The 18,931-nt window shown below is 40.2% G+C and overlaps 1 non-coding gene across 1 annotated transcript; it reads right to left on the bottom strand.

The window, feature by feature from the left end:
• Positions 1–18,389: 18,389 nt before the first annotated feature.
• LOC123776560 (U6 spliceosomal RNA) lies at positions 18,390–18,491 on the bottom strand. Its single transcript, XR_006775391.2, has one exon. It is a non-coding gene; the product is annotated as a U6 spliceosomal RNA (small nuclear RNA).
• Positions 18,492–18,931: the final 440 nt, after the last annotated feature.

The raw sequence follows: 18,931 nt of genomic DNA, 5'->3' as shown, positions 1-18,931 counted from the left end.
ACATCCTGAAAAAATCTTTACAATTAATATCACAGAAACAGAGCTAATCTCCCTAATATTTACAGAGCTCCTAGAAATTAAAAAAAAAAAAAAGCCCACTAACACACAGGTTTAAAAAAAAAAGGCAAAGAATACAAACAAACTATTCATAGAAAAGGAAGTACAAAAGACTGTAAATTAATGAAGAGTTGTGTAACCTCACTCATACTGAAAGAATTGCAAATTAAAACTATCCTGAGATACTATTTTTTTCCTCTATTAGGTTGGCAAAAATGCAAAAAAGTAACAGTAAGGCTATAGGAAGATGAACACTTAGATTGCTGGTAAGAGTTTAAATGGACACAACCCCAGGGGAGAGCTGCTTGTCACTATCAAGATTACTAATGCCAATTCCTTTCATCTAGCAATTCCATTTCTGGGCATTTATCCTGCACCTACAAGTACATACCTTTAAAATGACGTATGTATACAGAGCTATTCATTGTATTATTGTGACAGCAAAAGACTGGACCCAAACATCAATCACAGGAGACTATTATGATACATACAACTGCATATAATAGAATACTATGCAATTGCAAAGATCAATGGGGAATTATTCTTGAAGCCATTTGAAAATATCTCTAAGATAAACTGAGTGGGGGAGAAAGCATGATGCAGAACAATGTGTATTATATAATAATATATGATTACATATATGTTATGTATAATAATAATACAGTATCTCTTGTATATAAAAGGGAAAAGAACAAGAATCTACTACCTTTGTGGGCAAATAAAAAAGTTCTAGAAGAATGCCATGCTGGATATTCTTGATTTTGTTCCCCCACCTCTAATCTTCAACCTTCCCCCCAACTCTTGCCCAGCAGGCTGAATGTTACGCTTTAGGGATGCCCTGGGCTGGATTTGGCAAAAGGGAGGTGAAGCAGGAGAACGGAGGGCAGAAGAGTATGATGGATGCTATCTATTTTCCAGCCAAAGATACTGGTGGGCAGCACTTTGCTAAAATCCTTTCTAGTTCCAGTAACTGTTCCCTACTTTTGCACCTTGAGCCCTAGCAATCACATGTTTCCCCCACAATCTGCTTCTGCTAGTCCTGGCATGCCTGATCATTACTGGTTGGTCTTCCTTAACCATGCACAAAACTCTATACATAGTCCCTCCATCAGAACTTTCTCGGCTATCCCACTTGAGCTTGCCATCTATTTCGTGATGGATCCAAGACTGACACACATAATAAGCTGATGGATTTTAGAGATAAAATGGAGATTTTTTTTTCATTGTACATTGCTTTATACTTTTTGGTTTCTGAAACATACGAATCAATTGCATATTTAAAATTTTTAACATATGCCGTTTTAAACTTTTATTTTCAAATAATTATAGATTCACAGCAACTTGCAAAAATAGTAGAAACAACGGAGTCAAGGTCTCCTGTAGCCTTCATCCAGTCTTCCCTAGTAATTACATCTTATGTAACTATAGTATAATATAAGCAATAACAAAGTCAGGAAACGGACATTGGTACTATATAATGGCATAGTTCTTTTTTAAAAAAAGATTTATTTATCTGAGAGAGAGAGAGAACGCATGCGAGTGGGAGGGCAGAGGGACAGAGGGAGAAAATCTTTCAAGTACACTCCACACTGAGCGCAGAGCCCAAAGCAGGGCTCAGTCCCACGCCCCTGAGATCCATGACCTAAGCCAAAATCAAGTCGGCCACTCAACTGACTGAGCAACCCAGGTACCCCTACACTATACAATGGCACAGTTTTATGCCATTTTATCACGTGTGGATTCATGTAACCCTACTGTAATCAGGATACAAAGAGCGGAAACAGAGCAAGGGCAAAGAGATCAGCATAGACAGAACAGAAAGAATGAAGAAGGGGGAGAAGCAAGAGGATACTGAAATCAGGATACGAAGCTCTCCCTTATGCTACTCCTTCACCATCTCACCCACCATCTCCCCCCACAACATCCCTAACCCCTGATAGTCACTACTCTGTTTTCCATCTCTATAATTTTGTCATTTTAAGAATGTCATATCAATGGAATTGTATAACATGTGGCCTTTTAAGATTCACTTTTTTTCATTTAGCACAATGCCCCTGAGATCCATTAAGTTGTTGTACAAACAGTATGTTCCTTTTTTACTGTGGAGTAGTGTTTCATGGTATCAATGTACCACATGTTTATTTAATCATTCCCTTATCAAGGGACGTTTTGATTGTTTGCAGTTTGAGGCTATGACAAATAAAACTTCTAGGGATGTTTGTGTACAGAGTTTTGTGTGGACATGAATTTTCATTTCTCTGGGATAAATGCCCAGGTATATGATTATAACTCATACACTAAGTGAGTGTTTAGTACTTTAAGAAACTATTTTCCAGAGTGGGTATCATTTACCTTCCCACCAGCAATGTGTGAAAGATCCAGTTTCTCCTAAGCATTGCCAGCATTTAGTATTGTCACTACGTTCTATTTTAGCTGTTATAACAGATGCATGGTGGTATCCTACTGGGGTTTTCATTTGCATTTCCCTAATGGCTAATGATGTTGAACGTCCTTTCCTGTGCTTATTTGCCATCCAAATATCCTCTTCAGTGAAATGTCTCTCCATGTCCTTTGCCCATTTTTTAAAAGATTTTATTTTTAAGTAATCTCTCCACCCAATGTGGGGCTTGAACTAACAACCCAGAGATCAAGAGTCACAGGCTCTACCAACTGAGCCAGCCAGGCATCCCCCCCTTTGCCCATTTTCTAACTAGATTGTTTGAACATATACTTGTAAAAAGTTTATGGATTTACACTGGACATGCAAGTTTATTTTGTAAGCATGAAAGAAGTATAGGAAGGCTATTTCATGACATTGTAGCTGTTAAAATGCAGATGCAGGAGACAGAATGATGATGAAGCTAAGACAAATACTGAAGAAGTAATGTCAAGGGTGAACACAAAAGGGAGGAAGGAAGAGGGGAAAGACGAGGGGAATGAGGGGCCATGGAGAGAGGAAGAAAGGAAGAGTGGAAACAGAGCAAGGGCAAAGAGATCAGGATAGACACAACAGAAAGAATCAAGAAGGGGGAGAAGCAAGAGATATTGTTGCTTCTAAGTACACTCTAGGGTAGACAGCAACTCCAAGACAAATGGGCAAGGTTGTCCAAAAAGAAATTTTTGGGGGGAGCCTGGCTGGCTCAGTCAGAACAGGATGCAACTTTTGATCTTGGGGTCATGAGGTTAAGCTCCACATTGGCTGTAGGGATTACCTAAATAAATAAATAAAAAGTTGTTGGTATACAATTGAATTGTAACCTACAAAGTGATGAAGACTTCAACTCCCTTTAAACTAAATCTAAGCTGACTGCTAGTGGTGGGGTTGAAAGAGAACTGAGAGTCAAGGGATATAATCTTTAAGATTTTATTTGTTTATTTATTTATTTATTTATTTATTTATTTATTTATTTATTTATTTATGAGAGAGCGAGCAAAGGGAGGAGCAGAGGGAGGGGGAGAGAAACTCAAGCAGACTCGGCACTGAGCATGGAGCCCGACACAGCCCTCGATCTCATGACCCCTAGATCATGACCCAAGCTGACAACAAGAGTTGGTCACTCAACTGACTGAGCCACCCAGGCACCCCGGGATATGATGTGACAAAGCTCTGACAAGCTCTTTCACCTGTGGATTGGAAAATCGTCTGCCTCTCCTATCTCTTGGGGCCTATATCCTATAAAACACTAACTAGAAAATACTTTTGCACCTGAAAGATCTTACAAATAAAAACTGTTATTGCTAACATTATTACGATTTTGTGTTCTTCACATTACAGTTAAATTCAAATACTCTATAAATGGAACTGTAACGTACATAAGCTGTAGGACCCCAGAGAACGAGGTGGGTTGAGGGACACAAGAGAGGCTCGAGTTAATGACCTGGGAGTCCATGAGGCAGTACTCCCTTCAGTGAGAGCCACCTCTCAACCTCTTTCTTCCTGTCACGGCAATAAGAGGAAGCCTGGGCTCATTCAGCAGTTGCCAGGATGGGAAATTCCCGAAGTGCTGTCTCATATTCAACTCTCTCTTGTCAATCCCAGTTAGACCGAAATTCAAAGGAACTCTCCTCTTCCCGAAGCCACCACCCTGATCAAAATCCTTATCAGTACATTCCGGAATTTCTGCATCAGCCTCTAACTCAGCAGAACATCAGTATTTCCCCTCAACTGCTCTTCCTGATCGCGCCATCTCAGTCAAGGACAAGGTTATCCTTTCGGTGTAAACTTTTCAGTTTCCAAACTTTGAGGTCATTCCTGAATCCTCCTACTCATATCCAGGACCACACTGTGACATCATGGGCCCCCAGGCACTTGGCCTTCGTAGGTCTCTTTCTCCATCAGAAAAAATAGATATAACTGTATTAAATATATACATACACTTTAAAACTGCATGATTACAAAGATATGTATGTAGTCCAACCTGGATTCACTTTATATATTCTTTTCTTTTCATTTTGAGATAAATTAAAACTAAAACGTTTTCGTGGACTCCTGAATGTATCATGGGTCCCAGGCACTGTGCCTAATGTGTAATGGCTAAGTCAGTCCTGCTATTCGCTAAGATCCCCAGTCTATGGGACGAAACCCTAACTTTCTGTTCTGGAGTTCAGGGCCTTCAAAAATCTGACTGCTCACCAGTCCGAGTCTTTTTGACTCTGCTTTCCCCCACGAATGCTTTTGCTTGGTCAAGCTGGCTTGCCCACTCTTTCTTGAACAAAGCTGTTCCTTTCACCATTGTTGGAGTTGCTTCTCTCCTTTTGCAATCTCCTTCCCCAAATCTTTACTTTGATTTATATCTGTCATAGGAGGCCCACTTAACTCTGGCTTGAGAGAGAGAGACACCATGGTATAGGCAGAAGAACATGAAGCAGATTTGGATGGCCTTAGGCTCCTTTTCCTCTCTGAACTCCAGTTTCCTTTCTTCTAGGGGCGTCTGGCTGGCTCCCTCTCCTGCTTCTCCCTCTCCTCCCCGCTCATGCTCTCTGTAACTCTTTCTGTCTCTGTCTCTCAAATAGATGAATAAAATCTTTAAAAATTAAAAAATTTAAAAAAATAAAAAAGGATAATATCACCTCTCTTTTAGGACTGACATGAGGCTTACGTGAGAGGAAGTACAAAACAAAAAACAGAAATCCCTATAAAGATACCTGGCACACAGCACCCTTCCTTCCTTTCCCTTCTCACTTCTTCCTAACTGTGCAAGCTTTCAGTGATCTGAAAGTCCTCTACCAGATGCTTAATCAAACCCAGCCAATCTTTCTTCCCGGATTGGGTTATAAGCAGAAATATACAAAAACAAATAAACTTCATTGAACTGTAATAGGCATACTACAAACTGCATATATTTAAAATGTACAATTTGGCAGGGGCGCCTCGGTGGCGCAGTCGTTAAGTGTCTGCCTTTGGCTCAGGGCATGATCCCAGCATTCTGGGATCGAGCCCCACATCAGGCTCTTCTGCTGGGAGCCTGCTTCTTCCTCTCCCACTCCCTCTGCTTGTGTTCCCTCTCTCACTGGCTGTCTCTGTCAAATAAATAAATAAAATCTTTAAAAAAAAATGTACAATTTGGTGAGTGTAGACTTATATACAAACTCATGAAACAATCACCATGATCAAGATAACAGGCATAGCCATCACCACCAGAACTTTCCTTGTGCTGCTTTGTGACTGGTCCTCCCAAACCTCCCAGGTCCCCTCCTGTTCCAGGCAATCACTGATCTGCTTTCTGTCACTGTAGATTAGTTTGCATTTTCTAAAAACTGTATATAAATGAAATCATACAGCATGTACATTTTTATGTCACTCCTTCCATTTTGAGATTCATCTGTATCATTACATGTATCAATAGTTCCTTCCTTTTTAATGCTGAGTAGTATTCAATTGCATGGGAATACCACAGTTTGTCCTTACGCCTGTTGACAGACATTTTGTTTTTTTTCCCAGTGTTAGGCTCTTATAAATAAGGTCACCATGAACAACTGCGTGTGGACATACGCTTTCATTTCTCTTGTAAAGACTAGGAATGAAAAGATTGAGCCGTAGAGTAAGTATACATTTACCTTTTCAAGAAATTGCCAACGTGTTTTCCAAAGTGGTTGTCCCATTTTACATTCCCACCAACATGCGTGAGCATTCTAGTACTCCTCATCGTTGCCAACACTTGGTATGGTTAGTCTTTCTAATTTTAGCCGTGCTAGTGGATGTTTAATAAATACGTTATTTTAAAAGTTTATGGGTCAGTCATTTAGAACACAAAGGCAAGCGGATAGACAAGCTGAATTAGTGCTCATATTAGCTCTATGCCCCGATTTTTTTTTTTAATAGAAATCCTAAGCCTGAGTCTCCTAAACCCTGAGCATCAACTTTTAGACTTCTGAAGCTAAGTACTGAACCCTCTAAGCTGTGACTCCCTCTAAGGCCTGGTCTGATCAATAGAAGTGAAAGAGAAAATGAGAAGGCTAAGCCATTTAATTACTTATTTACTATTGGTTTTTTGGGGGGTTTTTTTAGTTCCTTATGTTTATTTTTTAAATTTTTTTAAAGTTTTAATTTTAATTCCAGTTAGTTAACATACAGTGTTATATTAGCTTCAGGTGTACAATATAGTAAATCAACACTTCCATATATCACCCTGTGCTCACGTTGTTTTAATGTTTTTTTCTTGTTTTATACAAATGTCCATATCAAAGGCTCGTGTTGGCTTTTGCTGTGGGCAGGTGGGGGTCTTGGCAGTGATGGAGGTCAAATGAAGGCAAGTCCATCCTGTTCACGTTACACCCAGTTCTGTCCCTGCCACTCTGGCCACTTTGTATGTAGGCAGGCTCACTGAGAAAGCATCAGAGTAACTGAAGAAAGAAATCAACTGGTATCCACAGTACAGGTTATTGTCAACTCATCTATTAAGAGCATCCTCTATGTCTGTTCTGAAACATCCCTTAACATACTTCTTCATTGCCTTCATGATACCAGTTTTCCTATATCGTTTTCCCGAAGTCCCCAACAAGCTGGACAATCTGTTTACTACTGTTCATGAATTACCTGAGATCTGAAGTCTCTTCTTTCACACAAAGTGACAACCAGATGTACTGTTCAAAGTTCTGCCACTGGCAGGATTTCCTTCCCCCATGATCTTTCAGGGCCACCCTCGAATGAAGCTGTATGCCAGAGGCTACAGATGCTAGCATATTAGACAGTAAACTAGGCCCATATCAAGTGGTCATCGAAATCTTCCCCGAGGCCATGTATATGCAGTGAGGAAGAGCAGTGAAACAGGGGACCAGGCAAGGTGGGAGGCTGAGTCATCCACTTGGCAGTCCACTTGGCCCTTGGATCTGCATGGGACTGACTGCATAGATCTTATTTCCACTTATAGTGGAATGCTGCTGCACATACACGGTTTTATGGTTAGTGGAGGCTCCCATCCATGTTGGGTAGTTGGGTCACACACATATATGATGGCCCATGGTAAGGCTTTCAGGCTCTACCACGCCACAGGAGCAAGCCAGAGCTGCTTTCAAACGGTAATAATTGCAGGTCATGTGTTTCCTACTGGGGATTGCCAGAGGTTCCATAAGACATTCTACTGGTCACAGATATACTGGGTGTCATTGGGTCTGCTGGGCTAAGGCTCGAGTGGCAGGCAACTTGCACCACAGCCTGCACCTGCTTCAGAATGCTTTCTTGCTCTGGATCCTACTCAAAAGTATCAGCTTCACAGCTTACTAGGTAAATGGGTTGGAACATCATGCTCAAGTGTGGCATACGCTGCTTCCAAAATCCAGAGAGCCAACCTACATTGTGCTTTTTGTAGTGGTGAGTGCAATGCAGCACCTTGTCTCTCACTTTAAAGAGACATGCCTCAGACTATTGCACTCGTCAAACCATCACACATGCAGCAGGCCCCTGAACTTTCATAGACTTTATCTCTGACCTACAGGCATAAATGTGACTTACTAAGGCATGTAGGATACTTGCTACTTCCTGTTCCCCAGTTCCATCAATGCAGTGGATCAGACTGATGCTATTGACTCTCAGGTTGATCAAAGTCCCTTTGGACTGTTTTACAACAGACAGCAGCAGAGTTCACAAGGCCTAGAGGCAAATCAGTAAAGGTATGTTGTTGCCTTGCCTTGCAAAGGCAAACAGCTTCAAAATGCTTCTCATTGTTATTAATGATGAGGATGGGAAAAAAGCATTTGCCAGGTCAATAGCTATCAATGGATACATAGGCCTATACTGATTTGTTTTAGTAATGATTCCGCAGCCATGGTTATGATTGGCATTACCATCTGTTTAACTTTGCAATAATATATAAGCATCTCCACGATCCATGTGACACTTATACTAGCCAAAGCAGCAAGGGGAATGGGGATGTAACAGAATCGTACCACTGCAGCTTCTAAGTGTTTGATGGTGGCAACAACCTCTAGAATTCCTCCAGGCACAGGGAATTGCTTTTGGTTTACCATCTTGAAGGGGAGAGTTTTCGCTTGACTTTTTCTATAATAGTAACCACAGTGTCATCTGCTCTGTGACTATAGGAGATGTGCTCTTTTCCTCCAAAAGCTTCACCCAGGCTTTCTGATTATCCACTTAAGTTGGAAGCTCACAGTTTCATTTCTCCTTTATCCTTTGTACACACTCTGGGATTGTCAAAAGAAGCCAGGCGGCTCCATGATCTATATAATCATTATTACCACCATAATGACTGAATGCCACAACTCCTTTATCTGTCCTCCTCCTCGGCTTCATCTCATGCCCACATGGTGATAATCTGAATAATCATTATGCTGCGATATACCAGGGATTATGTGTCCCATTTTCCACTGGCAAATAAGTCTATGCTCTTCAACCAGATGGGCAAACCAAACTCAGAATCCCATTCTAAATGTCTATTTTTGGGGGCCACTTGCGATAGCAATTTTTAGGTCAGTCAAGATCCCAGAAAGAAAAAGATGACATGCTAAAATTGGATAGTTTAGGGGTGCCTAGCTGGCTCAGTCCACAGAGCACGTGACTCTTGATCTCGGGGTCAGGAGTTCAAGCCCCACATTGGGTGTAAAGTTTACTTATAAATAAATAAATAAATAAATAAATACATAAATAAATAAATAAATAAATTTGGATAGTTTAAGGAGTGTTTTAAAAAAAGACTATTTAAGGGGCAGTTGGGTGGCTGGTTCAGTTGATTGGGTGTCTGCCTTAGCTCAGGTCATGATCCCAGATCCCTGGGATCAAGCCTCACATCAGGCTCCCTGCTCTCTCTCAAATAAATAAATAAAATCTTAAAATAAATAAATAATAAATAAAATAGAAAGAGACTGTTTACAAGGAACTGAGCAGGGTATAGGGAATCCACAAAGCATGGTATCCTAAGGCTAGAAAGAGCATGACATCATTATTACCTCTAGACTTTGAAGGAGTGTTAACAATGTCCTTCTGGAACTGGAAGAAAGAAAGGTCTGTATGCACAGAATCATCAGACTATCTTCTACTTATCCTCAGCCTGCCCATGGTGACCCCACAGGAAGGGAGGAGCCAGGGGGATAATCTGGACTCGTTTCAGGGATTCCCATTACATGACTCCAACTGGAAGCCAAAAGGCAAGGACACCCATGGATATAACCCACACAGTCAGCCTCCCACGGCATGGAACGGGGCAGCAGGATGGAGAGTGAATCTAGAGGAACAAGCGGAAGATGTCCTATGGTTTTAAAAAACTAACTTATTTGTGTTTATGTTTGGTCCCCCCATGTAGATTGTAAACCTCTTGGGGCAAAGACGCCTTATCCTTCCATGGATCCTCCCATAGCACTTGGGACAGTTTGGCATGACTGAATCAATGAAAGTACTTCAGTGTTCATAGCCATGCCAGAATATGCCCATAAACCAAGTTACAAAGCATGATTTTTAAAAAATTATGTGAAGGAAAAATCTGCCCTATGTATAGTACCCAATTCCAAAGTGACTGGTACACTGGGGAACAGAGCACAGCATTACAAAATGACTGGATCAGGTGAAACTCTGACAGCATTTAATATGCTCCCAGCTGAACAAAGATTTCAGCTCTCCTTGAATGATTTCATAGGTAGGCGTCAGCCAGTCCAGCCCCTGCTTTTGATTAGCATGGCTTCAGATGAAATCAGATCACCCAGCTTGTGGCTTTAAAGTAATAGCTGAGAAACAGATGGTAATTTCCCATCTATTATGCTAAGGTTCCCTTTCAATGGGTTTTTGTGCATTCTGCTCAGTGACTCTGATTTTCATTTCCCCAACACATTTTTCTTCCCTGAATGCCCTTCCAATATGCCTTGTTTTGACAGTCAATGGCTTAGTACAATTTGCAAGGATTTGTTTTTCTCTGCTATAGATTGATTCTTTTTATCTCACTTTGATTTGTTAGGAAGCATTTGACCTCCTATCAGTGACAGGAGAGGTGTAGAGGTCTTTTTCTGCAGATAATAAAGAAGAGGGAATTTTATTACATTGTATTACAGAATTTGAAGAGTAAGAAAGAAAGAGCAGAGGGTTGCCATAAGAAAATCAATCACCCAAGTGTATTGCTACAGAATGTGTGCCTGGACACATACCAATAGTCAAAACAAAGAAAGGTTTAAATATAGAAAGCATGTCACTACCTTCTCAACTTGGGGCCATACAGATTGTTATACACATTTTAACTTAATATCAACATGAAATGAAAGTGCTATGTTCATCTCTCATGACCATACTGAGTGATACTGGGCTAGAATGACAATTATTCCCCTTGAGGATTACACTTCAATTTTGTTAAGTCGTTATTATTGAGGAATAATATATATAAAATGCAATCTTAAGAGTACAGCTCAATATACATATATGTGCATATATGTACATAACCGTTAACAGATCAAAAAGTAGAACACTTCCAGCACTCTAAAAGGTTCCCTTCTGCTCACTTTTAGTCCTAGGATATCCACTAGGACTCCAAGGATATCCACTATTCTAACCTCTATCAACACAGATTAATTTTGCCTGCTTTTTTTTTTTTCATTCAAATTGAACCACACGGTATTTGCATTTTGTGTCCAGTTTATTTTTTGCTCACCGCTGTGAGATTCAGCAGTATCGCTGTGCACATCACTAGATTATTTGCTTTCACAGCTGAGGAATATTCTATTGTATGTACACACCACAATTTATTTATTCATTTTATCACTGATGGGCATTTCATTCCTTTGAACAAAACTCAACAAACTGCAAATAAATATTTAACAAATTGTACTCAGATATAAATCACAGAATCACCTCTTCCCAGAAACTAAGAGATACACTTTCCTCCTCTGTGCATATCCAGAGGCAGATTTGAAAATGCCTTTCGTTCTCTACGATAGCAACACCTAGTGGCCTAAGAAGGCTACAGTTCTGGAAGTGTGCATTTAGATTTGGAAGCAGTGCCTTTTAGTTGTAATAGTCCCCAGATAGCATCTAGATGTCCATTAAAACCACATAACAGTGTCTGGGCCCCACTAGAAATCATTTAAATCAGAATCTTTGGAGGTGAGAGCCCAGGACTGGTAAGTTACAAGGCTGTCTGGGCGATTTTAATGTGCAGCCAGGGCTGAGAACTACCAATCTAGAACAGTTTTTGCTGAACATCGTAATTCCCTGGAGGGCTTGTTCAAACACAGATTGCTGGACCCCACCCCGAGTGCTTTTCAGTGTATCTGGGTGGTGCCCCAAAATTTGCATCTCTAACAAGTTCCCAGGTGATGCTGATGCCGCTGGTCCTGGGACCACATGATGAGAACCAATAATCTAGACCAACTCTGTTATTTCACACAAGAAGAAACGTCAGGCCGGGCATTTGAAGTAATTTGCTGGAGTCGTAGAGTCAGTTAGGGACAAAGTTATAATTAGAATGGAGCCTCACAGTCACTTTTCCTCTCATCTGATAGAGGTATAATTGGGTATCTCTGAATGTTACATCATCTGAAGCTATGTTAAAAGACAGGCTACTTCCCTCCAACAAAAAACAAAATAAGGAGACGTTTAAGGGGTGCGTGAGAGTACCTCTTTTCCATACACCTATTTGCAAGAACTAAGGCATTCCGAGGAAGTGAGCAGATCACATACTACAGAACCAGGACTTGAGAAGACCAGCAGGGATGGCAGAGTCAGCTTGAACTCTGACCCCTGATCGGGAAAGGATGCTTCTGTCCTCTCACTCCTCCCCTCCTTTAACTGCCCCCTAAAGGCTGAGCTGCTTCAACCCAGATGGGCCATGTGGTCACAAGTCACCCGGTCAGGAGTCAGGAGACCTCTTGGCCAACAGTTTGTCTCTCCCACATCTCTCTCAGAGCACAAGATTAATCCGTCTTGCTGTATTTCCCTATGGCTCCTAAATCTCCCCCATATTTGCCCCTTACAAAAGAATGTTTCCAAATATGGCTGGCTTGTCCCTGCCACACCTCAGGTTTAGACAGCTGTGTGCCTAAGGATCCGTAGTACCAAGCTGTCGAGAGGGGTGAGCCCATCCTCCCAGCTGTGCTAAACACACTGTAATGACACCATGCACCCACAGCTTGGACATTGGCCTGCTGAGCCATTTTGGACCACTTTTCTGGCTCCCCGAACTATCTCAACATGGCAGGAGAGCTTTGTCTAAGGCGCTAGAAGATCAGTATTTTGAATATACATCACAGGTGATTCTAATGTGACCCAGGTCTTATTGAGGAAACATTAATCCCAGTTGCTGTTGTTTTGGGGGGTGAGATTTAATGGCATTATACAGCAAGCTTCATTGTCTACACTTTTGGGCAGTGGAAAAAGTATTTTCAGCTCAAGAGTCAAACAGGAATGGGGATGACTGGATGGTTCAGTCGGTAAAGCATGCGACTCTTGATCTCAGGGTTGTGAGTTCGAGCCCCACATTGGGCATAGAGGTTACTTAAAATATAAATAAAATCTTAAAAGAGAAGATTCAAGCAGGAACGAATTCATGCTACCAAATGAGGAGAAAAGAAATACATCAGCTAGACCCTACAGGTATAAGGCATTTGCATATAAGATATTTAAAAATGTGTTCTATAAAAAATAACTGATGCACACTCATTTTTGAATAAAAGCGTAAGTAAAGATGTAAAGACTCTGATGTGGAGCAAACAGCAGCCAGTCCAGTGGTGGAAGAGAGCAACCTTAAAAAAAAACAACAAAACCACAAAGAGGATCTAGACTGAACCAAAATGATTCCTGCAACTGCAATGTTTATATCAGCATTTTCTTAGGGAAGAACCAGAGGCTGATACGAGAATCCACACTGGCCTTTATGTTTTGCTGCATCTACAAGTTTTCACTGCTGAAGGTGGATCCACTTATTTTTTTCTTTCCTTTGTGAGGTCCTTCATTGAACCAACCCCTTCAACCATGTTTACTTACACACATGCACACACACATGCTTACACTCACTGAAATCCCACTTTCACGTAATGATCACAAAAGCCATTTCCTCACATTCTCAGGGGATGCCGCTCCCCACCTCTCCCCAGTTGTTCGGGACACACCCACAGTATACCCGCCGAAGAAGAAGAAATTCCTAACATAAAATTTCATACTATGTTACCTATTGAGGCAATGTGCTGGACTACATGCTCTCCACATGTCTTCCAAATCTAAAATTTTACTCCAACAACACTGTGTGCACAAGGTGGCTCTAAGACTTTCACAAATGATGCAGCACATAGCTGGGAGGGACTGCAGACAGTTTGCCAGGCTTCAGGACTCCAAACCTCCAAGGCTACCAGAGGGATTATGTCTGCACACTATTAATTACTTAATGTGAAGGCTATTTTTTAATTGAGATATATTTATCATATTACATATATATATATCAATAAAACAAGCCACAGACTGACAATAATATTTCCAAGTTATATCTAATAAAGGATTTATATATAAAAGATATACAAAGAAATCTTACAACGGAATGAAAAATAAGAAAACAACCCAATTTTTTTTAAGTAGACTCCACACCCAATGTGGGGCTTGAACTCACGACCTTGAGATCAAGAGTCACATGCTCTACTGACTGAGCCAGCTACGTGCTCCAACCCAATTTTTAAAATAGGCAAAATAGGGGTGCTTGGCTAGTTCAGTCAGTGGGGCATACGTCTCTTGATCTTGGGATCTTTGGGTTCAAGTCCCACACTGGGTATAGAGATTACTTTAAAAATAATGAAAAGTTAAAAAATTTAAAAAACAGGCAAAATATATGAATAAACATTTCACCAAAGACAATATACAACTGGCAGATAAGCACATGAAAAGACACTGAATCAGTATCATTAGTCATTAGGAACACACAAATTAAAACCACAGTAAAACTCGACACCTACTAGAATGGCAACAATCAAATGGATTGACAATTACACACGTTGATGAGGATGTGGAACCTCCCCCATGTGGGACCCTCTGCATGGATGGTAGGATTGCACAATGGGGTAGCTGCTTTGGAAAACAGTTTGGTAGTTCCCCAAAAATTAAACATAAATTTACTGTATGATCCAGAAAGCTCTCTCCTAGGTATGCAGGTACCCAAGAGAAATGAAAATATATGTTCACACGAAGACACACAAATGCTCACAACAGAATTATTCATAACAGCTGTAAAGTAGAATCGAATGAGTAAACAAAATTAGTATGTCCATACAATGGGGTGCTATTCAACAAAAAAAGAAGAGACAGAGAGAATGATGAACTCCTGATACATGTTACAACGTGGATATATGTAAAAAATGTTATGTTAAATGAAAGAAGCCAGACTTAACGACTACCTATTTTATGATTTCACTTATATGGAAGGTTCATAACAGGCAATTTTATAGACACAGAAAGGAGATTAGTTGCCTGAGGCTGGGGGCGGGAATGGGGAATGACTAAAACTGACCATGACAGATCTTTTTGAGGTGATGGTAATGTACTGAAACTGGATTGTGGTGATAATTGCACAACGCTGTAAATTTACCAAAGCATAAATCTGACACTTAAAATGGGTGAATTTTATGGTATGTAAATTATACCTCAAAAAAGCATTTAAAAAGTACGGAGACAAAATTATCACCACGTAGAAAAAACTTCCATAGAATTTTACAGAATTTACAGCACAATGAGGCTGATCGTTTTATCAGTGCTTCCCAACCATTCCGAGGCCACGAATCCCTTTTTAACAGCCAAAAACAGTGACAGCCTTATATATTCTAATTGAACCTTTAGTATAAATCAAGGAAATACAAATTTCAAGGATACTGTGAACTCAGTAATTTCAAGAATGCCGTGAGTTTGCATTAACTAATCACATCCACTATATATAAAACTAGTAGACAGACACACAAGACACGTTGTTATTCAGTCTACTGACGTGCTAAGTATACGTGTGGATTCATGGGCTTCATACGTAACGGTGGGATCAGCGGCCCCAGAGTTGAAACTCCCTCAAAATCTTTTGCCACCCAATGCAGCATTGAACAAAAAAAGCAAAAATCCATGGTGTGTGTAGCCCTCCCTGCAGTTGGTTTACGGCTGGGAAGAACACGACTGACTTTTGCACTATAGGCTTGACCCATGTGTGGGCAAAATGTACTTGACAAGTGGCTCACAGGAAAAGAGGAAGGTCGTATGACTGGAAAAATACAGAAAAGTTGACTGGTTGGATGCTTGTCCAAACAAATAAGGGAGCCATTTTGTGGATTCCTGTTTTGTCTCCAATCTATAACCCCCAGGGCCCATTTCCGTTCATCCAATGTGTCCCAACAGTTCTACAGTGCAAGCCCTGTATTAAACGATCGTGACCATGCAGAGACAGCACACCCCCATGCAGCTTCTCCTCTGGGATTTTCATTTTCTGTAGGATAGCCTCTCAGCTTTACCGACAGTGGCATGGCGGCATTAAGTACTTCTGGAACTACTGACTGAGGACTTCCCGTGTATAAATCAATCACTTCATAGGATCTGAGACGTACTGTTTTCATTGCCAAGAAATGGGTTCCAAAACAGTTTCCAAGTTATTTATAAGAAACACTTGTTTGTTTCAGTAAGTCTTGTTTTTGTCAGTGTCCACTGGCAGCCACTCATGCTGCACCTGCCTTGTTCAGCTGGAAGTCACAAGGGTTGAAAAGGCAAGAAAAGGAGAAACTTCTTTTTGAACAGTGTATAACTGTTCAGTTGCACTTCCAAATAGTATGTTCGGTATGCTTTTGGGTGACACATAGTAAATACACTATTCTTCCTGTGTTACCAGATGTTCTGGACACTCTGTGGGGTATTAATTCTATTTTTTTTCCCCGAATAACAATTGGACCTCTTGCTTTAGAGTACTTCACCAGGACACATACTGAGTATACCGTGTGAAAGTGTAAATAACATGGTTTAAAGGTCAGTTTATCTTGTGTTTCCTGACTGCGGACATGCTGTAATATCCTCTACTAAGGGACGTCACTTTCGTCCTTTAGGGGACCGTCTTTCCTAACCTCACCTGGTCCTGGCAGTTCCCTCAGAGCCAATTCATTTCCTATATTGGTCATTTAGGTCATTGTTCCCCATGTCACCATGATTTTTCAAGGAAAAAACTTTGTTACAGATTAAGGAAAATATTTTCCACAAATAAATTTGTAACTAGATTAAAGTAAAACGTGGAATAAATAAGGTCACATTCAATTACACAAAAACTTGCATTTGTAATGTAAACATGCAAATTTATAATTTAAATAAAAGTTCAGTGTCATAGAATATGCTTTTCTAATTAACTTTCTCCTCTTAATTCATTATGTAATTTGAAAATGGAAATTTTTTGATCATTTGATTTACTGAAGTTTCTGCGTTTTTCTGTGTGTGGTATTAATTACAGTTAGCATTATGCCATTACTCAGTTTTAACAAAGGAATGAAAGGCAGTTTGTAAAGTTGTTACTGTCAGAAATATTGTTTTCTGGGACACCTGGGTGGCTCAGTTGGTTAACCGTCTGCCTTCAGCTCAGGTCATGATTCCAGGGTCCTGGGATCGAGTCCCACATCAGGCTCCTTGCTCAGTGGGAAGCCTGCTTCTCCCTCTCCCCCCCACCTGCCGCTCCCCCTTGTTCTCTCTCACTGTCAAATAACTAAATAAAACCTTAAAAAAAAAAGGAATATTGTTTCTAAAGGTTGTTTATTGCACTCACATTTGTATATGTTGCCACTGAAGGGTCTATTCCTAACAAGTACTAAAAATAGCCAATAGCAGTTCTGACATTTCTTGTATAAATGCTTTTATTGGAGGGGTCTGCTTCTCCTCTTTCAGTGTTAAGAGAATTCTGTATCAAGGTTTTTTTTTTTCTAACCCAAGAATTTCCAGTTTACCTACTGCTCACCCCAACAGAGCCTCTTAGGATAATTTGAAAGAAAATCTCAAAACCAAGATTTATAATATTTATAAACATCATGAATGGAGCACCTACTATAGCCAAGAGCTTCATAGGTACTATACGTAACACTTGCAGAAATCTTACACTGTAGAAGTCACTATCCTCATTTTACAAACAGGTAAGGTATACAGAAGGTAACTTCACAAAAGTAAGGAAACTGGTCCAGAGTCACACAATGAGTAAGAGGCAGGGTTAGGATTTAAACATCCTTCTGCCTGGAGGTCACTCTACCTCCTGCTCTCCTGAAGTGAATATTTATGTTGCTTTATTTCAAGGCATGGTTTTGACAACAGTATGCTGTTAAATGCATTTAATTCAGAGTTATAGTTATTTTCAAATTCAGGTAACATTTACGTACAATAAACTAAACAAATCCTAAGTGTTCAATTTTATATTTCTTTTTTTTTTTTTTAAGATTTTATTTACTTATTTGAAAGAGAGTGAGCACGAGCAGGAAAAGGGGCAGAGGGAGAGGGAGAAGCAGGCTCCCCACCGAGCAGAGAGCCCGATGCGGGGCTCTATCCATGGACCCTGAGATAATGACCTGAGCCGAAGGCAGACGCTTAACCAACTGAGCCACCCAGAAGTCCCTGAATTTTATTTCTCTATACCCTAGTGTAATCATCACCTAGATCAAGATCAGGAGACTACTGCATTCCAGAAGGTTCTCTCATGCCCCTTCCTTGTCAACATCACACCCCCAAAAATCACTATCTTGATGTCTATCACAATGAATTAGTTTTGATTATTTTTGAACTTGTAAACAGAATCCTAAAATATGTAATCTCATTGTGTTTGGATTCTTTTGCTCATCATATCTGTGAGGTTCATCAATGGACAATATATACCTTTTAAAATGTTAATTCCAACTTAATGCTAATGTTGAGTTCAAATACTTTTTTTTTAAAATACCAATGCTTCACAAATTTGCACGTCATCCTTGTGCAAGGGTCATGTTAATCTTGTCTGTATCACTCCAATTTTATGTGCTGCCAAAACGAGCACGAGTTCAAAGACATTTAATTTAAAACAATGAAAAAACTTGGGGTGCCTGGCTGGCCTAGTCAGTAGAACATGTCACATTGATTTCGGGGTTGTAAATTCAAGCCCCACATTGGGTTTAGAGATTACTTAACACTAAAAAACAACAACAACAACAACAACAACTTAAAAAAACCACAAAAAATTTAATTTTAAGTAGTATTTAATAATAATTAAACATTTAATAATAAAATTTAATTTATATACTTCAAATTAATATTTTTAGAGGTTACAGAAACTTCTAAGCCAAATTTTGATAAAATATTATATCGCTGGGGTGGCTCAGTCGGTTAAACATCTGCCTTCAGCTCAGTTCATGATCCCAGGATCCTGGGATCAAGCCCCACATTGGGCTCCCTCCTCCTTCTCCCTCTCCCATTGCCCGCCGCTCCCCCTGCTTGTGC

Source organism: Ursus americanus, chromosome 34 (assembly GCF_024610735.1).
Source record: "Ursus americanus isolate L20-20 chromosome 34, mUrsAme1.1.p, whole genome shotgun sequence".
In the NCBI taxonomy this organism is placed as follows: Eukaryota; Metazoa; Chordata; class Mammalia; order Carnivora; family Ursidae; genus Ursus; species Ursus americanus.
Note: the sequence above shows the minus strand (reverse complement) of the source record. Positions and strands in the feature narration are given on the sequence as shown.